Raw genomic sequence first — 26,950 nt, 5'->3', positions numbered from 1 at the left:
AAATAAAGATAATTTTCCGCCCAAAGGTGCTTCTAATTGAGCCCTGGATGGCGGAGTCAAAGTCAAGTCATTGAGATTGTCCCTGCGGAGCAGTGGAAGGTCCGGCCCCACCTCTCTGGTTCGGAGGCTGCCATTGACGTCCTCTGTAGGAGCCTCGAGTTTGCCCTCTACCTCTGCCACGTCTGTTTTTGCCTCTCTGAAATTTGTCTGTGTTTGGAAAGGACCAATGCTTAGAAGGCCAATTCCTGCTGAATCTTGGAGGCTGTACCTGGAGGAAATCTTTGACTGTTTGCACTGATTTTGCCTTTTCTTCTATTTTCTTTAAAACCTCTTGTGCAGTAGCACCAAATAGCTTATGTTTCTCTAGTGGTGCGTCCAAAAGCTTAATTTTCACATGGTCTGGCAATGTTTGTTCCTTTAACCAAGCATGTCTGCGTATGACCGCACTTGTCATTGATGCTCTACATGAAGCTTCCAATGCATCATATCCACACTGAAGGAAATGGTTGCTAACCTGCTGAGTATTATGAACCAATTCCTGTAACCCCTTTCTATCTAATGGTTCAGGGGAAGCCAATTTCTTTTGCAAGTCATCTAACATGTATTCCTGATACTGAATCATATGAAATTGACAATTTAATGCTCGCATAGAAAGGGTGGAAGATGTATATACTTTCTTGCCCCACCTTTCTAAAGCCCTAGAATCTCTTTCCGAAGGAAGTGGATTCTTAGCAGTAGTGGAGGAAACCCCTTTAGGCCCCTGAGAAATAGTTTCAGGGTCAGCAGTATGGCCCTTGTACAGAAATTGATGTGTGTCTGGGACCCTGTAGTACCTGTCTGGCTTGACAGGAGCAGGGGAGAGGGAGTCAGGGGAAACACTAGATTCTAAGTACACATCATCTAAAACATTTAAGACTGGAGGAATAGCTAAGGGTCTATGCTGAGGTAGCTTTAAAAATTCCCTTAACCTTTTCCTAGAATCTGAGTTTTCTTGGCCTTGCCATTTGAAGTGTTCCCTCATGGAATGAAGCGTTTCCCCAAAGGAAAACTCCTCAAGAGGAGAAGCAGAGGGAATGGATTCCTCCGCATCAGAATCCTCGTAGGCCGGGAAGGCCTCCTCCAGGTAGTCTGAATGTGCAAAATCACCTGAGGCCTCATCAGAGGACTGGGGATCTACCTGCTCAACCCTAGGCCTCTTGACAGAAGGCGGCTGAGAGCCACTATCTGGATGTGGCTGAGAACCCCTAATTAAAGAAATAAGGTCCTTAGCTAAACTTAAAATTTGAGAACCAGAAGTGGATCCCAGAGAAACAGATCTTGGAGGGAGAGACTTAGCCTGTTTGGAAGCCTTAGCACGTGAGTAGGCCTTAATGGACATAGACACTGGAGGCCTGGCAGCCCCACGTGCTGGGGTAGTCTTATCCACTGAAATGGTGTCAGAAATATCCTGGGCTACGGTCTCAGAGGGGAGAACAGAAACCGGCACCGAGCTGGCCTCCAGTATCGAAGTAACCGGTGGGGCGGTGTCTTCGGTCTGTAGCGGTTGTGAAACTGGCTCAGAAGAGACCGAGACACTCGCAGTAGGCCTAAGCGTGGTGTCGGCCGAGACCGCGGACCGCGGGTGTCGGTCCTTATCCTTCCGTTTTTTAGGTAAATGTGCTGTCGGAAGCTCCGATGGCATGATATAACCAAAATCTTCCCAAAAATAATCCTGTGCAAACTCTGACCGACGCCTAAGAGTGCGTCTATTGAAAGAAGCACAAGCTGTACAGGCCGAGACGTGTTCTGGGCCTAAGCAGGGTAAGCAGTAAGAGTGGAAATCCTTATGAGGTATTTGTTTCCCACAAGTTAAACAATTACTAACTTTTACAGTTTTACCTGACATCGGCTGAGGCAAGAAAAGGTCCCCAACGGGGCACTTAGCTTTTTTGAAGACTTCAGTAGCTGAAAACACAGGAGCTGGCCGACCGGCACTTGCGAACTGCTTCTGCTTCGGGCGCCACGCGGCAAGAAAGACTGAAGAAGATGGCGTCAGCTGATGCTTTTATACCCCAGGCTCTGGCGCGGGAAAGGCGACATCAGCCGACGCCGGACCCAGACTTTGGAATCTGGCCGACCGAAGGGCTGCCTGAGGCAGGACAACCCATATGTCAGGACTGCAGTTGCATCCTTGAAGGACATCAGCAGCTCTACATGAGGCCTCTAAAGCATCAAAACCACACTGCAAGGTATGTTTACCCACTTGCTCTGCACCATGCAACAAATCCTGCAACTCTTTTAAATCTGGTTGTTCTGGTTGTGCCATTTTGCTTTCCAGCTGAGATATCAAAAACTGTTGATACTTTAACATATGGAACTGACAGTTTAATGCCCTCATGGTTAAAGTGGCCGAGGTGTACACCTTTTTCCCCCACCTTTCTAAAGATCTGGAATCTCTCTCTGAAGGTAATGGGTTTTTAGCAGTAGAGGCCTTAATTCCTTTGGGACCCTGTGAAATTGTTTCTGGGTCAGCAGTATGGCTTTTATATAGGAACTGGTGAGAATCAGGAACCCGCTAATATCTGTCTGGTTTAACAGGAGCTGGAGGCAAAGAATCTGGATTAAGGCTGGCTTCTGTGTACACATCATCCAATATATCTAAAACAGGAGGGATAGCCAGGGGCCTATGCTGGGGGAGCAGAAGAAATTCCCTGAGCCTTTTCTTGGAATCTGAGTAATCTTGGCCTTCCCAGTGAAAGTGTTCCCTCAAAGTATGCAGGGTTTCCCCAAAAGAGTATTCCTCGGGGGGGGGAGACCGAGGGAATAGACTCCTCTGCATCAGAGTCCTTGAATGGAGAATAGGCATAATCCTGGTCCTCAGACAGTTCTGAGGTAATAGAAGCTTGATCTGAGGAAGGGTAGTCTTCCGCTAATCTGGGCCTTTTGTCAGAGGGGGGATGAGAAAGTACAGTTTTGTACCTACCATAAATGTAGATGTCCGAACTGGATAGCATCTGCAGTCATAACAAATGGGTTGTCCTGTCGTCAGGCAGCCCTTCGGTCGGCCGGATTCCAAAGTCTGGGTCCGGCTTCGGCTGATGTCGCACTTCACCCGACGTCATCTCTGCTGGTCTTCGGGTATAAAGGCATCAGCCGACGCCATCTTCCTCAGTGTTTCTTGCCCCAGATGCCAGTTGCCCTCTTGGAAGGCTAAATTTTGGATAAATGCCAATGTTTCCAAAAAGGTAGAAGGCAAACACAAAAAATAAGCAGTATGTACATATATACAAACAAATACACCATAAGAGACTCCCCCCCAGCTAGCTATTAGGAGGGTAAATACCCTAGGAGTACCACAGAGGGGAAGGAGGGTGGGTAATCCTGACTGCAGATGCTATCCAGTTCGGACATCTACATTTATGGTAGGTACAAAACTGTACTATGTCCTTCATGGATGCATCTGCAGTCATAACAAATGGGTAGAATACCATAGCCAAACTAGGGGTGGAGGAAGGAAAAATTATGGTGTAGTTAGGATCCCTTGCAGTACTGCAGTGGCAAACCCTGCTCGGGATCTAGAGTATAGAGGTAAATTATAATGCTTGGCAAATGTATGCACGGAGGTCCAAGTAGCCGCCTCAATAATGTCCTTGGTTGCCACTCCTCTTAAGAAAGCTGTGGTAGTGGCTGTAGCCCTTGTAGAATGAGGTCTTATGTTGTGTGGAATTGGTTTTCCATGGTAGGAGTAACAGAATCTTATGCAATTTCCTATCCATTTGGAGATTGTCTGTTAGGAAATTGCTTTTCCTTCCCTTCCTGTTGCATAGGCTACTAAAAGCTGGTCAGTTTTTCTGTTACTTTTGGTTCTGTCCAGGTAGTAGCGTAACTGTCTATGTACATCCAAGGTATGCAGCAGTCTTTCCCCCCTGTTTTGTGGATTGGGAAAGAAGGTAGGTAGGTGGATTGCCTGGTTTAAATACACTCTGGATACCACCTTAGGCATAAATGTAGGATTAGTTCTCATGGACACCCTATCTTGATGGAAGATTAGGAAGGGTTGCACTGCCATTAAGGCCTGTAGTTCCGAACCCCTCCTTGCTGAGGTAATTGCCAGTAGGAAAGCAGTTTTCCATGACAGGTGTTGCAGATCTGCTGTTGCTGCTGGTTCAAACGGAGGGAGTGTCAACTTTTCTAGCACAAAGTTCAAGTCCCATGCTGGTAATGGTGGTTTCCTAGGAGGTTTTACATTCTTGATCCCTCTGAGGAACTGCCTGAGTAGAGGATGCGAAAAGACAGGTGGATCGAAGCTGTATTCTGCTGAAATAGCTGATGCATGTATCTTGATGGAGGAATAGGACAGGCTTGTATGTAGAAGCTCTGCCAAGTACTCCAGAATGTTAGCAATATCTATGTTCGACACATCTTTTCCTCTTTCAGTACTCCAAATGACAAACCTTTTCCATTTTCCTGCATAGTTCCTTCTTGTTGAAGGTCTGCGGGCTTCAAGGATAATGTCTTTAACCCTTTGGGAAAGGTCTGGGTTAGTTGCTGCTATGTGATGTTCCAGGCCGTCAGTTGCAAGGTTTTTAGGTTTGGATGCATGTTGTTGTAGTTGTTCTGAGTTAACATCAAAGGCATCAGGGGTATTGACCACATTCTCTCCCGAGACATGCTCCTCAGCAATGGGTACCAGTGTTGTCTTGGCCAATTCGGAGCTATCAGGATTATCCTTGGACGTTCCTCCTTGATTTTCAGTAGTACCTTGTGCATCAAGGGAAGAGGTGGAAATGCATATGCTGTTAGGCCTTTCCAGCTGAAGGATAGAGAGTCCACCTTCCATGCAAGTGGGTGGAATGCCCTTGTGCAGAATTTTTTGAGCTGGTGATTGAGTGGGGAAGCGAATAGATCTATTTGTGGCATTCCCCATTTCTTTGTGATGGCCTTGAAGATGTCCGGTGTAGCATCCATTCGTGAGCATCCGAGGTGGTTCTGCTTAACATGTCTGCTAGGGTGTTCTCTTTTCCCGGCACAAATATTGCCTGTAACTGGATGTTGTAGCTGAGAGCCAGATTCCAAAGGTCCAAAGTCATTCTGCATAGGGGGTATGAATGAGTGCCTCCCTGTTTGTTGATGTACCACATGACTGTGGTGTTGTCTGTCCTTATCATCAAATGGCCTTCTTTGAGGAATGGTCTGAATTTTTGGATTGCCAGTTTTACTGCCAGCATTTCTTTTTGGCCAAGGTGCAGCTGGTCTTGAGTCCACAATCCTTGTATGCATTTGTCCAGCATGTGCGCCCCCCATCCTAGGTCTGAGGCGTCCGTTGTGATGGTTTGGCTTGCTCGAAAGTTGTGGAAGGGTAAGCCTGGGTTTGCCTGGCATGCTTGAGCCCACCATAGGAACTCCTGTTTTAGGCATGGTATTAGTGGGATTTCTGTTTCTAAGCTGTGCCTGTGCTGAGACCATAAATTTTTTAGGTACCACTGTAGCTTTCTCATATGCAGTCTGGCATGTGGGACCAAGATTATGCATGATGCCATGAAGCCCAAGGCCTGCAGAACTTTTCTTGCTGTTAGTTTGTTCTGCTTTGTTAATGCCAAGAAGTAAAGAGGGAGATCTTTTTGTTTTTCTGCAGTTAGGAATGCCATTTGTTTTACTGTGTCCAATTCTGCGCCCAAGAATGTTCTTGTTTGGGATGGTATCAGCCTTGACTTTTGTAAATTGACTGTGTATCCCAGGGCTTGTAGCAAGTAAATGACCCTTTGTAAATCTGTTGTCAGCTTGCTTTTGTTGTCCGCTTGTAACAGGCAGTCGTCCAGGTATGGATAAATTTGGATTCCCTGTACTCTGCAGTGAGCGATTACTGATGCCAGGCATTTTGTGAATACTCTGGGCGCAGTAGATAAGCCAAAGGGCAATGCTGAGAATTGATAATGCTCTGATCCTGCAAGAAATCTGAGGTATCTTCTGCAATTTGGTCGAATGGGGACGTGCAGGTATGCCTCCTTGAGATCTAGAGTTACCAGCCAACACTCCTTGCCCAGCATGGGAAGAAGTTGCTGTAGGGTCAGCATTTTGAATTTCGGGACAATGATGTATGTATTTAAGGCGGACAGGTCGAGAATAGGTCTCCAACTTTTCTCTTTTCTTGGTACTAGGAAGAGTCTGGAGTAGAATCCTTTGCCCTGTTCTGTTATTGGTACTCTTTCCACAGCTCTCATCTTTGTTAATTCCGCTATCTGCTGCAGAGCTTCTATTTTTTGATTTGGAGGTAGGTTTGGCATTCCTCTTTTTACTGGTAAGGTGTGGAAGTGGAACCGGTAACCTTGGTCTATGGTTTGCAAAATCCACTTGTCTTTTGTGATATAGTGCCAATTTTTCGAAAATAAGGCTAACTTTCCGCCTAAAGGTGCTGCTATTTGCTCCCTGGTAGGCGGTGTCAGGGCCAAGTCACTGTGATTGTCATGTTGCAGTGGCAGTGGTTGTGTCTGTGCCTCGGTTATTGCCTTGCCACTGTCGTCCTCTGTAGGCACCTCCTCTGGATTGATTTCTGCCCCTAGAGCGTCTATTCCTGCCCCTTTGGGATCTTGTGGAGTCAGGAAAGGACCAATTTTTGGCAGGCCAGTTCCTGCTAAACCTTGGGGGCTGAACCTGTAAGAAGTCTTTAACTGTTTGTACAGATTTTGCCTTTTCTTCCATTTTCTTCATTACTTGTTGGGCAGGTGTACCAAATAGACTGGCCTTATCCATAGGAGCATCTAATAGCTTTGCTTTAACATGATCCGGTAAGACTTGTTCTTTCAACCATGCATGCCTTCTTATCACTGTGCCAGTCATGGCTGATCTAAATGAAGCCTCCAGTGCATCATAGCCACATTTTAAGGAATGGTTACTAACCTGTTGGATGTTATTTACCATTTCTAATACATATTTCTTATCTAAGGATTCATCAGAGGACAGTTTTTTTAGTTAACTGATCAAGCATAAACTCTTGGTATTGGATCATATGAAACTGACAGTTTAAAGCTCTAGCTGAGAGAGTAGCAGAGGTGTAAACTTTTTCCCCATCTCTCTAAGGACCTGGATTCCCTTTCAGAAGGAATAGGGTTTTGCTGTGGTCGAGGCTACTGCCTTAGGCCCCTGGGATATAGTTTCGGGATCTGCAAGTGGGGCCTTGTATAGGTGGTGATGAGTGTCTGGCACCCTGTAAAATCTATCTGGTTTGGCAGGGGCTGGAGGTAATGAATCAGGAGCAGTGCAAACATCATTAAATGCATCATCCACAACAGGCAGTACAGGAGGTATAGCTAAGGGCCTATGTTGTGGTAAGTGCAGAAAAGTCCTAAGCCTTTTTCTTGAATCTGAGAAATCTTGTCCCTGCCATTGGAAATGTTCTCTCATGGCATGTAAGGTTTCCCCAAAGGAAAATTCCTCTGGTGGAGAGGCAGTTGGAATGGATTCTTCAGCATCGGAATCTTCATAAGTAGAAAAAGGAGCCTCTGGCTGGTCTGTAATGTCTGAGTCATCCGCAGAATCATCAGAGGACACTGGCTCGGGGGGCTCTGCTCTAGGTCTCTTTTCTGGGGGCTGAGAGGCCCTGTCTGGGTGAGATTGGGATCCCCTAATTAAGGATATTAAATCTTCTGCCAGAGTAAGCATTTGGGAACTTGTAGTGGGCCTGTGTGAAGGGGGCTTAACAGGCACTGATTTAGCAGATTTGGCTGCTTTAGCCCTGGCAAATGCCTTAATAGACATGGCTGCAGGAGGCCTAGCAGCACCACGTGCTGGGGTAGAGACATCCAAAGGGATGGTGTCTGATAAATCACTAGGAACCACAGTTGCAGGCAAAAATTCTGAGGGCGATTCAACTAAGGTAGCAGGAGCCTCAGTAGTAGTCATGGTTTCGGCTGAAGATTGACCGGTTTTCGGTTTCCGAAACAGAGACACTCGCGGCTTGCTTAACCGTGGTTTCGCCGAAACCGCGGACCGCGAATGTCGGTCTTTTTCTTTGCGTTTTTTTAACAATTTGGGTAGTCGGAGGATCCGACGGCATAATGTATGCAAAATCTGAGCCGAAAAACTGTTCAGCGAACTCCGACCGACGCCTAAGCGTTCGTCGGTTGAAGGAAGCACAGGCCGAACAGGCTGCTATGTCGTGGTCTGGGCCTAAGCAAGGCAGACAGTAAGAGTGGAAATCTTTATGAGGTATTTGTTTCCCACAAGTTAAACAGTTATTGACTTTTTCTGACATCGGCTGAGGCAAGAAAGAGTCCCCAACGGGGTACTTAGCTTTTTAGAAGTCTTCGAAGTAGTATTCGGTAGTAGTAATCTCTGGATCTAACCGACCGGCACTTGCGAACAGCTTCTGCTTCGGGCGCCACGTGGCAAGAAAGACTGAGGAAGATGGCGTCGGCTGATGCCTTTATACCCAAAGACCAGCAGAGATGACGTCGGGTGAAGTGCGACATCAGCCGAAGCCGGACCCAGACTTTGGAATCCGGCCGACCGAAGGGCTGCCTGACGACAGGACAACCCATTTGTTATGACTGCAGATGCATCCATGAAGGACATCCCCTGATAAGAGTAATCAAATCCTCAGCCATTTTAAGCATCTGCTTTTTAGGCATGGTGCCTTGAGAGGGGGTCTGAGGAACCTGTTTTTTGGTTTTCATGGCTGCTTTAGATTTAGTGAAGGCTTTAATAGAGAAGGAGGAAGGCCTGAAGACCCCTTGAGAAATGGCAGGCCTGTCTAAATTCTGAGTTTCCCCGCCAGGAGTGGCGTCGGTATCTGTAGTAGGAATGGGGGCCGAGGAGCCTGCGACCTCGGGTACTGAAGACACCGGTAATGTAGTGTCATCGGTACTCAGGGGCTGCGTAGGCCCCTCGCTGAGTACCGGAGAACCGGTAGTCGGCCTTAGCGTGGTCTCAGTAGACGGTGCGGACCTCGTATGTCGGTCCTTATCTTTGCGTCTTTTGCTCAAAACTGGAGTCGGAGTATCTGACGACATAATATAATTAAATTTTTTGCCAAAAAAGTGAAGGGCGAACTCCACCCGACGTTTAATAGTGCGCTTGTTGAATCTAGCACAAAAACGGCAGGCCGAGACGTCGTGGTCTGGGCCTAAGCAAGGTATACAGAAAGAGTGGAAATCCTTATGCAGTATTTGCTTCCCACATGAAATGCAATTCTTAACTTTGTCTGACATCGGTCTGAGGCAAGAAAAGTTTCCCCAAATGGGTACTTAGCTTTCAAGAAGACTTTGGCTGAAATACTTTCGTAAATCTCAGGAGCTGGCTGACCGGCACTTGTGAACTGCTTCTGCTTTGGGCACCGTGCGGCAAGAAAGACTGAAGAAAATGGCGTCGGCTTCCTCTTTTATACCCCTGTCGCACTGACGTCAGGGAAAAAGCGACGACAACCGACGCCAGACCTAGACTTTGGAATTCGGCCGACCGAGGACCCGCCTGACGGCAGGATAACCCATCTGTAATGACTGCAGCTGTATGCACGATGAACATCTGGGTAGGATCCAGTGTCTGTAGGTCCCCAATATCTTTACTTATGAGGTCCATGACTTGCAAACTATCAGAATGAGGCAGTGAACACACTTCATTTCTCTACCTAAATGAATTTTGTCCACTCAGGAGAACGTCTCATAAATGAAAAGAATTTCTTGAAATTTCAGTATCATCTGAGAGTCTTGCTAGATGATCTACTTGGAGCAAAACATTAAAAAAAAAGCAGGCATGTCTTTTTATGGAATTGACTACCATCCCAACCAAGGGGGCTATCTTAGCTTACATAGAGATACATTCCTGTTTTGTCATGATCTGAAAAACAATTACTGGCCATAACAGTGTGGCAAGGATGAGTAGTAATCTTTCCTCTGTGAATTTAGCCAAGATTCACAGAATAAGAAAGAAAAACATTCACAGAATAATTAATAGGGAAAGGTGTACACAAATCTTCCCCATCACGGATGAGAGAATGCATCCACCACTGGCTTCCTTTTATCTCACTGACCACAGCAGACATGGGAGAGTACCACATTCACCTGTGTAACAAAAAAAATCAGAGCTCTAGGATAACTCACTCCTAGAAGTCCTAGGTATCCATTAGCCTCAACTCCAGGAAAAGACTGGAACTTTAACTGAGGGAGTACAGAGGAGCATTCAACATCTCCCAGGAAGTGAACAGTTATCAGTAAATTCCACCAGTATGACTTGAAAAAGAGGTATGACCACACACTTTCCCAATGGTTCTTGTATATCACCAAAGTCTGGCTGTATCAGCATAATAGCACCAAAGTCTGGCTGTCTTCTCCAAAGTCAGAATAGGAACACTACCCTCAGATCAAGCTGGTTTATGCAAAGCCCCCTTACCCTGCAACTGACTACAGCAAGGGATACATCAACAGATATGGCAACCGGTTTGTTGCATGAAAATGGAAGCATGGTAATCTCTAATCACTCCAAAGCAAAACAGACTGTGGCCTGAGAGCAAAAGAAGGTCCACCAGTGTTGCAGTTCATTAAACCTCATCCTCTACAGCATCTTCCTCAAGGAGACAAAAAGAGACAAAGAGTGACTAGCACGGTGCCCAAAAGGTAAAGAAGGGTCTGTGCTTGTGTCCATCTCTGCATCCTCATTCAGGCTGCCAAGACTTTCTGTGCATTTTCTGCAGACAAGAACCACAGGCACTTAAGAGCATCCAGTTCTGCCCTAGTAAAGACTGGAAGAGGAGAGGAACTCATCTCAAATGACAGTTATCCCCAGTGCTTGCATCCATGGGTGGACTCACCAAGTTGTCTTTTAACAGAGCCACCTAAAGCCAGTTATCCAGGAAGAAGAATACAAGAAGCTTCTTCTCCTCCAAGGTCTCTGGAACAATGACTAACACCTTGATGAATCCTGTGGGTGTAGAGAACAGCCCAAGCAGCAATTATTTTTTGTGCTGAAAATGAAGCCTGACCACAGCCAAGTGAAACTACATTCTATATGGATTCCAGACAGCAATATGACAAAAGATATCTGTGGCCAGTGCAGCATTCAAGTACCCTGCAATGGCAAGGGTATAGCCTCTGGAGTCACCATCTGCAGTGCAGCATAATATATATGTTTGAAGTTGCTGAGATACAGGATGGAATGAAACCTTCCATTCACTTCAGAAAAAAAAAACACTCAGTCTCTCTGAAGGCAGAAAGTACAGTTTTGTACCTACCATAAATGTAGATGTTCGAGTGCTAATACAGCTGCAGTCATAACAGATGGGTTCTCTCCTGCCGTCAGGCGGGTCCTCGGTCAGCCGAATTCCAAAGTCTAGGTCTGGCGTCGGTTGTCATCGCATCCTCCCTGACATCAGTGCGATCCTCCACTCTGGGCCTTCTGTCCGGTGGGGGCTGAGAACCCCTGATAAGAGTAATTAAATCCTCAGCCATTTTAAGCATCTGTTTTTTAGGCATGGGGCCTGGGGATGGGCCCTGTGTAGCTTGTCTCTTAGAGTGCATGGCTGCTTTAGACTTAGTGAAAGCCTTGATGGAAAAAGAAGAGGAAGGTCTGAAGACACCTTGAGTGGAGGTAGACCTGTCCACATTGTGAGGTTCAACGCCAAGAGTGGCTTCGGTATCTGTAGTCGGGGTGTGGGCCGAGGAGCCTGCGACCTCGGGCACAGGAGACACCGCCAATGAAGTGTCGTCGGTAGTCAGGGGCTGCGTAGGCGCCTCACTGAGAACCGGACCATGTGTAGTCGGCTTTGGCAAGGTGTCGGTAGAGGCCGCGGACCTCGTGTGTCGGTCCTTATGTTTGCGTTTTTTTAGACAAAACTGGAGTCGGAGTATCCGATGACATAATATAGTTAAATGTTTTTCCAAAAAAATGCTGGGCGAACTCCGCCCGACGCTTAATAGTGCGTTTATTGAATGCAGCACAAAAGCGACAGGTCGAGACATCGTGGTCTGGGCCTAAACAAGGTATACAGAGGGAATGGAAATCCTTATGCGGTATTTGCTTCCCACATGAAATACAATTGTTAACTTTGTCTGACATCGGTCTGAGGCAAGAAAAGTTTCCCCAACGGGGCACTTAGCTTTCAAGAAAACTTTGGTTTCAAAATTTTCGTAATTTCAGGAGCTGGCCGACCGGCACTTGCGAACTGCTTCTGCTTCGGGCACCGCGCGGCAAGAAAGACTGAAGAAAATGGCGTCGGCTGGTTCCTTTATACCCCTGTCGCACTGACGTCAGGGAGGATGCGACGACAACCGACGCCGGACCTAGACTTTGGAATTCGGCCGACCGAGGACCCACCTGACGGCAGGAGAACCCATCTGTTATGACTGCAGCTGTATGCACGATGAACATCATACTGTACGGCTCCTTTATGTAGGACAGCCTATGCCTATTCCAGGTGCCCGGTCACTTAGTTCTTTCTGAAGGAGGATCTAGACACTTTTGAATAAATAATACCACTTTATTTAAAAAGACACCGGTCTTTAGCTATGACTTTTCAAGCTGAGGCATAGAACTGACTTCATATGTGCTATTTTGTGAGGTAGTCAGGAATATGCTGGCAGTATCGAAATCTGCCTCTTGGGAGGCTTTGTAGGCAGAATAAGAAAACACATTGCCTGATGCTTGGGGTCCTTTTCATTTTACAAACAGGTCTCTCATTCTTGGGTTGCCTGGAAGACATAGAAAAGGAGGTAGAAGCCAAAGGCATCATAAAATCCCTCTAGAGTGGTCAAAGCTTGCCTTCTCTTCTACTGGTCCTTCAATCAGGTCCAGTGAAGGCTGACCATAGAGTACATCACCACATAAAGGGAAACCCAGAATGGCCTGCCTCAGCCTCCCCTTAAAGGAAAAGAGCTTGGGTTATGCCATTAAGCATAGGCACACACCAAAGCCTGCCACCTTGGCCTTAGCATCAGTGCAATCAAAAGTACAGCAGGCTATATAGGAACCCAGTGAAAAAGCACCATATATATCTTTTCCAGATGTCTTGATCCCAGAATCATAGAGGTTTGCCAACTTTTCAAAGGCTGATCCACAATGCAGGAATGGAACAGGGACAGGTGTAACAAGCTATTACGGGGCATATGGCTCAGAGACATGCATGTTAAAACTTTTGTGCCCACCTTGTACAAGGCAGTACAAGCTTTGGACTCCTTAGCTAGTGTCAGTGCTGAAAGGTGTTGTGGTTTTGGGGCATATGCTGAATCACATAGGAATATGGCCTAGGGTGTTTTATTAGACAGTCAGTCCACTATACTGGAAATCTGCAGAGTGCATCAGCCTTCTCAGAAGTTACAAAAAAGAATGGATACTGCCATGCTGCATAAATGGTAGACCTCAGGACAAAAGCCATGGTAGGGACAACCCAAAAGAGCTACCAAAATGCTACAACAATTCTAGAAGACAAAATGACAGCAGCTCAAAAACACAATCCAGGTTTATTAGAAATCCAGGTAAGCGCTTTCAGCTGTAACACCAGCCTTCATCAGACAACAAGACGAAGTGAATCGATTAATTGCTAATTAATTATACATTGGATTTTGTATAAAAAGGAGTGGTTCACTTTGTCTTGTTGTCTGATGAAGGCTGGTGTTACAGCCGAAAGCCCTTACCTAGATTTCTAATAAACCTGGATTGTGTTTTTGAGCTGCTGGCATTTTGTTTATTAGTTTGTTCATATTTATTACTAACAATTCTAAAAGCCTTTTCCCCCACAATAGTGGTTCTGCTATTTTTGGGGCAAAGTCAGACAGAAAACAAAGTCTACATATTTCTTCATAAGCCTTAGAGTCTGGAAGGAACATGTGATGCACATGCCCTGGCCCAGCAATCAAGGAGCCTCAATCCTCACCACTAACACCAGTGAGGGGCGTCTCATATAGGAAGAAAGGATAACAAATACACATAGTAAAGTGCAATTTCCCTTAAGAGGACACAGAGATAACAATCAGTCTAGGGCTGGTCGCTCCTTTGCTCTCCAGGTCCCTAATAAGACTCCCCACTGGCACAGATATAGGGTTCAGATCTCAGCGAGCTGGGGAAGCTAAAATCTCCAGCACTCTCTCTGTCCAACCAGTGCTTCATGTCCCTGCTCAAGTAGCTGACACACACACACTTTGAGATAACAGTTTATACAACCACACAGACACTTCTGGGGAAGGTTGGCACAGGTTCTCCAGCTGTGCCCCTTTTACCCAGACTATATGGTAGAAACCACTGCCACCATACAGCTAATATTTATCAGCTACTCAAAGGCCCTTAAAAGGGTGTCCAATTATTACTGTGCAATATTATTATCTAATTGGTAGTACTGCCCAGGGCTAAAGCTATAGGAGTGGCTTGCAAGTACTCTAAAGAGCTTAATTATCTCTATACAAAACAACCACAGTAGAAAGGTTTAAATATATTTAATAATAAATAATAAAACACAAGACAATACGACTACACAGTGCTAGTCAAGAGTTCAGAGATCACAGAGAAATACTTAAAATAATTCAGTAGTACAGTTCTGACATCACAGAAAAGCACTTAGTCTAATCTTTCTAGTTTCTAGCTATTTCTAAGAGAAAACACAAGTGTAAGATAACTTGCATATAGAAAGTACAGTTTTGTACCTACCATAAATGTAGATGTCCGAACTGGATAGCATCTGCAGTCATAACAACTGGGTTGTCCTGTCGTCAGGCAGCCCTTCAGTCGGCCGGATTCCAAAGTCCGGGTCCGGCTTCGGCTGATGTCGCACTTCACCCGACGTCATCTCTGTTGGTCTTGGGGTATAAAGGCATCAGCCGACGCCATTTTCCTCAGTGTTTCTTGCCCCAGATGCCAGTAGCCCTCTTGAAGGCTAAAATTTGGATAGATGCCAATGTTTCCAAAAAGATAGAGGTAAACACAAAAATAAGCATGTATGTACATATATACAAACAAATACACCATAAAAGACTCCCCACCAGCTAGCTATTAGGAGGGTAAACACCCTAGGAGTACCACAGAGGGAAGGAGGGAGGGTAATCCTGACTGCAGATGCTATCCAGTTCGGACATCTACATTTATGGTAGGTACAAAACTGTACTATGTCCTTCATGGATGCATCTGCAGTCATAACAACTGGGTAGAATACCATAGCCAACTAGGGGAGGAGGATAAAAGTAGATTATGGTGTGTTTAGGATCCCTTGCAGTACAGCAGTGGCAAGCCCTGCTCGGGATCTGGAATATAGAGGCAAATTATAATGCTTGGCAAATGTATGCACGGAGGTCCAAGTAGCCGCCTCAATAATGTCTTTGGTTGCCACTCCTCGTAAGAAGGCTGTGGTAGTGGCTGTTGCCCTTGTAGAATGAGGTCTTATGTTCTGTGGAATTGGTTTTCCATGGAAGGAGTAACAGAATCGTATGCAATTTCCTATCCATTTGGAGATTGTCTGTTTGGAAATAGCTTTTCCTTCCCTTCCTGTTGCATAGGCTACAAAAAGTTGGTCAGTCTTTCTGCTACTTTTTGTTCTGTCCAAGTAGTAGCGTAGCTGTCTATGTACATCCAAGGTATGCAGTATTCTTTCCCTTCTGTTTTGTGGGTTGGGAAAGAAGGTAGGTAGGTGGATTGCCTGGTTTAAAGACACTCTGGATACCACCTTAGGCATAAATGTAGGATTAGTCCTCATGGACACTCTATCTTGGTGGAAGATTAGGAAGGGTTGCACTGCCATTAAGGCCTGTAGTTCTGAAACCCTCCTTGCTGAAGTAATTGCCAGTAGGAAAGCAGTTTTCCATGACAGGTGTTGTAGGTCTGCTGTTGCTGCTGGTTCAAAGGGTGATAGTGTCAACTTTTCTAGCACAAAGTTTAAGTCCCAAGCTGGTAATGGTGGTTTCCTTGGAGGTTTTACATTCTTGATTCCTCTGAGGAACTGCCTGAGCAAAGGGTGCGAAAAACAGGTGGATCAAAGCTGTATTCTGCTGAAATAGCTGATGCATGTATCTTGATGGAGGAGTAGGACAGGCCTGAATGAAGAAGTTCGGCCAGATACTCCAGAATGTTAGGCATATCTATGTTTGACACATCTTTTCCTCTTTCAGTACTCCAAATGACAAACCTTTTCCATTTTCCAGCATAGTTCCTTCTTGTTGAAGGTCTGCGTGCTTCAAGAATAATGTATTTAACTCTTTGGGAAAGTTCTGGATTAGCTGCTGCTATGTGATGTTCCATGCAGTCAGTTGCAACGTTTTAAGTTTGGATGTATGATGCTGTAGTTGTTCTGAGTTAACATCAAAGGCATCAGGGGTATTGGCCACATATTGTTGCGTGACATGCTCCTCAGCAGTGGGTACCAGTGTTGTCTTGGCCAGTTTGGAGCTATCAGGATTATCCTTGGACGTTCTTCCTTGATTTTTAGTAGTACTTTGTGTATCAAGGGAAGAGGTGGGAATGCATATGCTGTTAGGCCTTTCCAGCTGAAGGAGAGCGAATCCAGTTTCCATGCTAGTGGGTGGAATGTCCTTGTGCAGAATTTTTTGAGCTGGTGATTGAGAGGTGATGCGAATAGATCTATCTGAGGCATTCCCCATTTCTTTGAGATGGTCTTGAAGATGTCCGGTGCAGCTTCCATTCGTGGGCATCCGATGTGGTTCTGCTTAATATGTCTGCTAGAGTATTTTCTTTTCCCGGTACAAATATTGCCTGTAACTGGATGTTGTAGCTGAGTGCCAGGGTCCACAGCTCCAAAGTCATTCTGCATAGGGGGTATGAATGAGTGCCTCCCTGTTTGTTGATGTACCACATGACTGTGGTGTTGTCTGTCCTTATCATCAACTGGCCCTCTTTGAGAAATGGTCTGAACTTTTGGATTGCCAGTTTTACTGCCAGCATTTCTTTTAGGTTGATGTGCAGGTGAAGTTGATCCTGTGTCCACAATCCTTGCACGCATTTGTCCAGCATGTGGGCCCCCATCCTAGGTCTGAAGCGTCTGTTGTGATGGTCTGGCTTGCTTGACATCTGCGAAAGGGTAGGCCTGGGTTTGACTGGCATGCCTGAGCCCACCATAGGAACTCCTGTTTTAAGCATGGAATTAGTGGGATTTCTGTTTCTAGGCTGTGTCTGTGTTGGGACCATAAATTCTTTAGGTACCACTGTAGTTTTCTCATATGTAGTCTGGCAAATGGGACCAAGATTATGCATGATGCCATGAAGCCCAAGGCCTGCAGTACTTTTCTTGCTGTTAACTTGTTCAGTTTTGTTAGTGCCAAGAAGTAAAGAGGGAGTTCTTTTTGTTTTTCTGTAGTTAGGAATGCCATTTGTTTTACTGTGTCCAATTCCGCGCCCAAGAATGTCCTTGTTTGGGATGGTATCAGCCCTGACTTTTGTAAATTGACTGTGTATCCCAGTGCTTGTAGCAAGTAAATGACCCTTTGTAAATCTGTTGTCAGCTTGTAGCAGGCAGTCGTCCAGGTATGGGTAAATTTGAATTCCCTGTAGTCTGCAATGGGCGATTACTGATGCCAGGCATTTTGTGAATACTCTGGGCGCAGTAGATAAGCCAAAGGGCAATGCTGAGAATTGATAGTGCTCTGATCCTGCAAGAAATCTGAGGTATCTTCTGCAGATTGGTCGAATGGGGACGTGCAGGTATGCCTCCTTGAGATCTAGAGTTACCAGCCAACACTCCTTGCCCAGCATGGGAAGAAGTTGCTGTAGGGTCAGCATTTTGAATTTTGGGACAATGATGTATGTATTTAAGGTGGACAGGTCGAGAATTGGTCTCCAACTTTTTGCTTTCTTGGAACTAGGAATAGTCTGGAGTAGAACCCTTTCCTTGCTCTGCTGTTGGCACTCTTTCCACAGCTCTCATGTTTGCTAACTCCATTATCTGTTGTAGAGCCTCTGTTTTTGATTTGGAGGTAGATTTGGCATTCCTCTTTTGACTGGTAAAGTGTGGAAGTGGAACCGGTAACCTTGATCTATGGTTTGTAAAATCCACTTGTCTTTTGTTATGTAGTGCCAGTTCTTTGAAAATAAGGTTAACTTTCCGCCTAGAGGAGCTGCTATTTGTTCCCTGGTAGGCGGATTTAGGTTAAGTCACTGTGGTTGTGTTGATGTAGTGGCAGTGGTTGTGTCTGTGCCTCTGTTGTTACCTTGCCACTGTCGTCCTCTGTAGGCACCTCCTCTGGATTGGTTTCTGCCTCTGGAACGTCTATTCCTGCCCCTTTGAGATCTTGTGGAGTCAGGAAAGGACCAATTTTGGCAGGCCAGTTCCTGCTAAACCTTGGGGTTGAACCTGCAAGAAATCTTTAACCGTTTGAACAGATTTTGCCTTTTCTTCCATTTTCTTCATAACCTGCTGGGCAGGTGTACCAAACAAACTTGTCTTATCCATAGGAGCATCTAGCAACTTAGCTTTAACATGATCCGGTAAAGCTTGCTCCTTTAGCCATGCATGCCTTCTTATCACTGTGCCAGTCATGGCTGATCTAAATGAAGCCTCCAGTGCATCATAGCCACATTTTAAGGAATGGTTACTAACCTGTTGTATGTTATTTACCATTTCTAATACATATTTCTTATCAAGAGATTCATCAGTGGTTAGCTTTTTAGTTAACTGATCAAGCATAAACTCTTGGTATTGTATCATGTGAAACTGACAGTTTAAAGCTCTAGCTGAGAGAGTAGCTGAAGTGTAGACCTTTTTACCCCATCTGTCTAATGACCTTGCTTCCCTTTCAGAAGGAATAGGGTTTTTAGCTATGGTCGGCTACTGCCTTGGGACCCTGGGATATAGTTTCGGGTCTGCAAGTGGGGCCTTGTAAAGGTGGTGATGAGTATCTGGCACCCTGTAAAATCTGTCTGGTTTGGCAGGGGCTGGGGGTAAAGAATATGGAGCGTTGCAGACATCATTGAAAGCATCATCCACCACAGAGAGAACAGGAGGTATAACTAAGGGCCTGTGCTGTGGAAGGTGCAGAAAGGTCCTAAGTCTTTTTCTGGAGTCTGAAAAATCCTGTTGCTGCCATTGGAACTGCTCTCGCATGGCATGTAAGGTTTCCCCAAAGGAGAATTCTTCTGGTGGGGAAGCAGCTGGAATGGATTCTTCAGCATCAGAATCTTCAAAATTGGAGAAAGGAGCCTCTGGCTGGTCAGTTATGTCTGATTCATCAGCAGAATCATCAGAGGACACTGGCTCAGGGGGCTCTGCCCTAGGTCTCTTCTCTGGGGGCTGAGAGGCCCTGTCTGGGTGAGATTGAGATCCTCTAATTAATGAAATTAAATCTTCTGCCAAAGTAAGCATTTGAGAACTAGAAGAGGGCCTGGTTGTGGGGGTTTAACAGGCACTGTTTTAGTAGTCTTGGCTGCTTTAGCCCTGGCGAAGGCCTTAATGGACATGGCTGCTGGAGGCCTAGCAGCACCACGTGCTGGGGTAGAGACATCCAAGGGAATGGTGTCTGATAAGTCAGTGGCAACCACCGTAGTGGATAAAATTTCTGAGGCCGATTCAAGAGTGGTAGCAGGGGCCTCAGTTGTAGAGATAGATTCAGCTGTACTTTGATCAGTTTTCTCGGTTTCGCTTGCTTAACCATGGTTTCGCCAAACAGCGGACCTGTCGGTCTTTATCTTTGCGTTTTTGGCAGATTGGGTAGTCGGAGGATCCGGCGGCATAATGTATGCAAAATCAGAACCGAAAACTGTTCTGCAAACTCCGACCGCGCCTAAGCGTTCGGTTGAAAGAAGCACAGGCCGAACAGGCTGCTACGGCGTGGGCGGGGCCTAAACAAGGCAGACAATAAGAGTGGAAATCTTTATGAGGTATTTGGTTCCCACAGGTTAAACAATTATTAACTTTTTCTGACATCGGCTGAGGCAAGAAAGAGTCCCCAACGGGTACTTAGCTTTAGAAGTCTTGAAGTAGTATTCGGTAGAAGTAATCTCTGGATCCGACCGACCGGCACTTGCGAACAGCTTCTGCTTGGCCACGCGGCAAGAAAGACTGAGGAAAATGGCGTCGGCTGATGCCTTTATACCCGAAGACCAACAGAGATGACGTCGGGTGAAGTGCGACATCAGCCGAAGCCGGACCCGGACTTTGGAATCCGGCCGACTGAAGGGCTGCCTGATGACAGGACAACCCAGTTGTTATGACTGCAGATGCATCCATGAAGGACATCACAGGTGAGTGCCGATGAGTTGGATGGTCAAGACAAAAATGCTTAATAATCCCAATTCTGTTTTTAAAATCACATTCCTGGTTCCCATTACAACATTCTTCACACTTCCCTGGGTTCCCAGGCTAACAGAAACTACATTTACATTCTTAAAATATCCATGTGTTATCTTGCAGCTGGTCAGGAAGCAGAGCAATAAAAATACATTTGCATGCTTAAATCTAGATATTTAACTCTTGGTTAAAACAATAGAAAAAAAATGTCTTCACCTAGACCGGCCAGAGCCAGCTTTAAAGATCAAAGCAGTCATAAAATGCTTGACTTAGCTTCCTTACAGCAGAGTGCACTGTTGTTGCATTTTTTTCAGTTCCACATGTAACTCTATTTTTACCAATTAAGACAAGCCTGTGGTTTGCATTAATATTTACAGATGACAGAATTATCTATGAAATTCTACCTGGCTAGGCCGGCAGCCTTCACAGAACAAATCAGCAGTAACAGAACTAAGGAATATCTAAAGAAAGATCATCTATGCCCTCAGAAACTCATTCTCCTGAGAACAAGTAAGGGCAGGGAGCATGCTCCCTCTTCTGGCTCTAGCATGAAGTGGTTTCTCTGATGATATGAGGCGATAAATAAGCAAGCAGGAGATGGATGTCAGGCACATGATGTGCAATGTCTGAATAGGACCTTAAGTGAACAATGAATCATGTTCCTTAACAAACTCACCACACTTTGAACAGTGCACACAAGTCCACAACAGGCTGGCCATCCTCATATGCCTACCTGCTATGGAAGGACCTATTGCAGCCTCCTTTTCTCTAGCCAGTGAGATTTCTTTAAATCTGAAGAGCTGAATGGAACAGACGTCCTTGGACCCACGGTTCACAGCAAAGCCTTCAGTGTGAGATTACATTGCTTACTCTACACAAGTTGGCCAGACACTAGCAAGGTCTGGGCTGCTGAACCATAACAAGTAGTCTCCAATACACTGAGATGCACCTTCAAGGTGGTGGCTGGTTGAGGAAACACCTTTCTTGCCCATCTCTTCAGGTGATTACTGTTACACATTCAATCTCTCATTAGTCACAGAAGAGGCATGGTCTACAGAAAATGTAAAGATATCTATGGGATGGATTTTGTGAGGGTAAGTTTTTCTGATACCTGGCCTTCTGTTATTTTACATTCTCTGTCGGATACTGAATTATGCAAAAGATCCTCCTCTGCCTGCCTTTGTGCAGGACATTTTCCAAAGCTGTAATTGTCTTTACACTGACGAATTTTCCATGGGTCACTGAACTTGTGTGTTGACTTATGCAACAGTTCTCTATGATGTTTACCTCTCCAAGACAGAATAGGTTGTGCTGGTTTACATCTTGTTTCTATCATGTGATCTGCAGAATACAGGAAGAGTTAAAAATTCGGAACAATTTAACTATTAAATATGGCAACTTTTCCTATGAATAATATTAGGTCTGAAATCTGAAAAGGAAGAAAGTGAGAAAAAATTGAGTGTGGAAAGGCTGAGTAAGCTCTCATAGTGTTACACATGCACATACACAAACAGGAGGCCTACTTACAACCCACGAGTGTGGGAGCCAGACATAATTCAAAATGGTGCTTTGCTGGGATACTACTAGAATAAGGAACTCCAGACAGCTAACCATGGCACACTGCCTTTTAAGTCATATTCTGCAATCTTCTTATTTTGGCTTTTCCCGGTTAGGGGTCGCCACAGCGTAACTCCAGTCCACTAATGATTGGCAGTAGATTTTTACAGTGCTGAGTTGCCAGCCCATCCTTCAACAAAGGCACGCCCATTCATGCATGTCTTTCGAACACCACTCGACTGTGGGGAGGACATGCAGACTCCACACAGAAGGCGCTCCAGCCGAGAATCGAACGGGAGTACCTCTTGCTGTGAGGCGACAACGCTACCGCTGCACCACAGTGGCCCAAGTCATATCCTGCAATATCAATCTTAATTAAAATTTCAATATGCATTTCAAAATACAGACTCAAAGGTCTTCAAAAAATGAGTCTTAAAAATAAATTTACAGTTCAAAGTAGTGACTTGGGCTGCACAAGAAATTAGGGGACACCCGTTGTAAATGTAAAGGTTAAGAAGGATTCTTCATCCAGCATATGATATACTGCAGTTCTGGACACAATAACAATTCAATAAAAATCATCACACTCCACGTCCCATCAAAACACAAATAAAGAAAATCTCAAAGGAGACTTATAGTTAATTTAAAATAATTTAATGTAGTACACTGCTTGAAACTTGAGAATAAGTAGAACATTTACAGAACTGCTTTACAGCAATTCTGAGCAAAAACCATTTTGATTTATCCACTGCAATTAATTAAGCAATTGATGCAATTTCATAAAATTTATTTTTGAATTGTTGCCCTCACCTAAATATAATACAACCTGTGTAACTTGTTAGACAAAAAAATGTTAAAGTGTCAAGTCATTACAATAACACCTCATCAGGTTAGAATCTGCTAAAATTAGTACAGACCACATTTCTAAAATCAAATAATGTTGCATATGCCTGACCAAAACAAACATTTTGCAAAAATACTGTACTAAAAAGTAAAACACCATGACAGTGTTACAAAACAGACACACTGCCAAGTACATTCTACTCCTTTAATGTCAGTAAAACATTTAAATTATGACTACATTTAGAAACTGATATGTATACACACACACAGAGACGCACACATTTTACATGTGTGTGTGTGTGTGTGTGTGTGTGTGTATATATATATATATATATATATATATATATATATAGGTCTACTGTGATATAACGAAAACCCATAATCACGAATGGGGTGGGTTTCACATGGTATGGTGTGTTTTGTGTAATTTTAGATTTTAGTCGTGTGTTTACTTGCCCTGGGAAAAGTAAGTGGTTTGTGCTTCTCAGTTTCATTATTTTCATCTTGCGAAAATAATGTTTTTGTTATATCAAAGTAGACCTATATATATATATATATATATATATATATATATATATATATATATATATATATACGCACACACACATATATATATATTTTGCACTTTTAAAAAAGTTATTTGTTGCTTAATTTTACCTGTAGGCTAACACACTCAAGTGCGCTAGCCGTTTAAAAACATTTATAGCATTTGCTGTCTGTTTTTCCTCTGTTTTCTGCAAAAAAAAAAAAAAAAAAAAAAAAAAAATCTTGTTTTCCCACCTTACTGAACTAGAATAGTCCAGTCTTCAGAGTTTGCTGATCTCTGGGCTTTGGCTTGGTTCCTGTGCTATTCCATATCCTTATTTGGATAAAGGGAAGCTTCTTTGTTCACCAGTGGGAGTGGGGAGCACTGAGCAGCCTATTTGTCCCTAGAGCAGTGGTTCCAGCCAGAAACTTGTAGTCTATTGGCCATTTTGGGTCAATTCCTAGGTCTTTTCAACCCCCTGCTATAAAGCCCGCTTTAGCGCGCTTTGGCGTGATTTAGCAGAGTTGCCCATAGAGCACCATCGGGCAGCCGGTTAAACAAGGTTAAACTATTTCTGGCTCCGTAAAGTCTGCTCTTCAATTTTTCCCTTAGAACTTCTCTACTTGCAATCTAAACAGTCTATTCTCTATCTCAATAGCTCAGCACTTGCTCCTAAAGCATTTTTATATAGGTAAAGTACTTGTATACTAAACAAAGTACTACATTAGCCTAGAATCCCCTTGAGTACCCATTTCCTATAGGTCCTTCTGACTCAGTTACACAGCAAACTTTTTCACTTTTTCTAGCATGTCAAGGGTCAGTTGCTAGCGTCCTCTCCTGTTCAGCTGGTGAATCTGGGCATCTTGAGGCAATGTTACAATTGCCTCATGTACACAGACAACCCTCCTTCTCCCACAAAACACAAATACATGTGAGAGATGCAACTATATAGCCAAACTGGAGGCTAAGCTCTCTCAACTCAGGACTGGCAAGACCAGACAGGAGGAGAAGGAAACCACGCACACCACAAACCCAGTTTCACATAGAACTATCACAACTGCAAAACAAACACATAAACACACAAAGACATACTCGGAGGCACTGATCAAAATCTACCAAAACTACAGAGGCCTCCAAAGCAGACACCCAAGCAACTGCCACCTCAAGACATAAGACATGCAACACATAGTTCTCAAAGTCAGTGTGCTAAACAGTCACAGCCCTTAAGGCCAAACACAATGCCAGACACACTTGTTATAGGTGACTCCATAGTCAGACACACTGCCGTCCCACTCACCAGACTGAACAAGGAAAAGATCACAGTTAGCTGCCTGTCAGGCGCTAGAATCCGCCACATAACACAAGCACTCAGGTCACTCCACAGCAAGTACAAGTATGACTCAGTCATTGTCCATGCCGGTGTGAACGACCTGAGACGTACCTCCCTGGACTACATGAAAAGAGACATAGAGGAGCTCTCAGATTATGTAGCCCAGGCCGGTATGCCCCTGACCCTGAGCAGTATCCTACCCTCACCAAGAATGATGCCACAATACAGAGACAAAATGATCAGCTTTAATAATTGGCTTAATTACTGGTGTCATTCTAAGGGGATCCAATGTCTGTCTGCCTGGGATGACATGCCTGACAAGCCACGCTGCTTTGCAAGGGACGGCTTGCACCTGTCACCCTGGGCTTCGGATATTGGCAAAGGCTCTTGCCACCCCCATAGTGCCTTTTTTAAGCAAGGCTCAAATGATAAACCTACCGCCCTAGAAAACAAAAATGGAGAAAAGCTAAGGGTAATACTGCTCAATGCCAGAAGTCTAAACCTCAAGATGCATGCCCTCGAAGCCCTCCTCAGTATGGAGAACATCGATGTTTGTGCTGTGACTGAAACCTGGTTCAAGGCTCCTGAGAGCACCCCAGCACTATCAGGTTATACCTCATATCATGCATTCCGGCCCCAAAATCCGGACCGAACTACAAAAGGAGGGGGAGTATCCATATTCATAAAGGATACCCACACCTCCAGGTTAGTGGCAACACACGAAGCATCGGAGACCATCCGGGTGCAATTAACCATAGGTAAAACTGCCCTACAGCTTGTAACATGCTACAGACCACCTTCTCAAACTCAGGAAACCCACACAGCCTTCCTGAAGACACTGGAGAGTATAAATGTCTCTCCAAACACCATCATATTGGGTGACTTCAACTACCCAAACATAGACTGGGAACATTACTCAAGCCCCAACACCCTAGCCCAAAGGTTCCTTGAGTTCATAAACTCAAATGCTATGGAACAACTAGTCACCATTCCCACAAGAGGAGAAAATATACTAGACCTGATCATCACAAACATGGGGACAAAATGCTCCACACCAGAAGTATATTCCTCATTGGTGAGATCAGACCATAAATTAATCTCACTGGAGATCCACATCCCACCCCCACCCCCAGCAAAAAAGACCACAGTGAAGAACTTCTCAAAAGCAAACTTCACACTTCTTAAGACTGGAGTGGTATCCTTCAAGGCCCCCGAGCCAGTGGAAACCACAACCCACGCTGCTGAAACCCTTACAAATGCCTTCTACGAGCACCTCCAGGAATGTATGGATCAAGCAATCCCTAATAAAATCAAAACCTTTTCCACCAAAGGCAGGCGCCGGTCTGGTGGACTCAGCCATAAACAAACTCTACAACAAGAGGAGAAAGCTACTACATGACAGAGCAAAATCCCTAAATGGGAAGGCATCTCTGATCAATACTAGCAAAAAACTACGATCACTCATAAAATCATCCAAGGCCAACATTGAGAGAAAAATCGCTAATGACACAAAAGACAATCATAAAGCCTTCTTTAGCTATGTTAGAAACCTGGGTGGAAACTCCCAGATATGCTCAGAATTAGTCCAAAATGATAAAAATCACTGAACCCACAGACATTGCCAACATACTGGCAGACAGGTTCAGTGCAAATTTCTCCTCTCCTCCCCAAAGAAGAAATATCTATCCCACCAGAGTCTAGCCTCCCAAACATCTCAGATGCCCAGGTGAGAGCTGCTCTCTCTAAAGCAAAAACACAGCATCAATGGGACCGGACGGTGTCCCCGGCTGTGTGCTACCGAACTCAATGAGGAACTAAACCCACACATAAGGCTGCTGTTTAATCTTAGCCTTACTACAGGATCGTGCCCAAAAGAATGGCGTCGGCAACTGTGGTCCCACTCCACAAAGGCGGTGCTTCTACGGACCCTGGAAATTACCGCCCCATAAGCTTGACGAGCCTTGTCTGCAAAGCTATGGAGAGGATCATAATGGAACTCATAAATAAAGACATTGGGGACCTACAGACACTGGATCCTACCCAATTTGGCTTTGTCAAGGGCAGATCCTGCCTCTTGAACTTGGTTGACTTTTTTGAAACAGTCACTAAGGCCATTGATGAGGGTAAGGCAGTTCACACAGCCTACCTTGACCTAGCAAAAGCATTCGACACAATACCCCACTCGGGCATCATAAAAAGCTCACCAGCTTAGATGTAAACCCATATGTCACAAGATGGGTTGCAAACTGGCTCAAGGACAGAACACACAGGGTTAGAGTTGCTGGTGCCATGTCAGACTCTAAGCCGGTCACGAGCGGTGTCCCACAGGGCTCAGTCCTGGGCCCCTCTTGTTCGGCATTTATTTTTCTGAAGTGCAGGCAAACATAGGGGGATTGTGGCTGACAAAATTTGCAGATGACTGCAAAATGGGCACCATAATTGACACTCCATCAGACACAGACATCCTCCAGAAAGGTCTCATAGAAATGGATAACTGGTGCTAGAGCCATGG

The sequence above is a fragment of the Protopterus annectens genome, chromosome 5.part1, assembly GCF_019279795.1.
Source record: "Protopterus annectens isolate FY-2018-M chromosome 5.part1, PAN1.0, whole genome shotgun sequence".
Lineage (NCBI taxonomy): Eukaryota > Metazoa > Chordata > Ceratodontiformes > Protopteridae > Protopterus > Protopterus annectens.
This window is presented reverse-complemented; position numbering follows the sequence as displayed.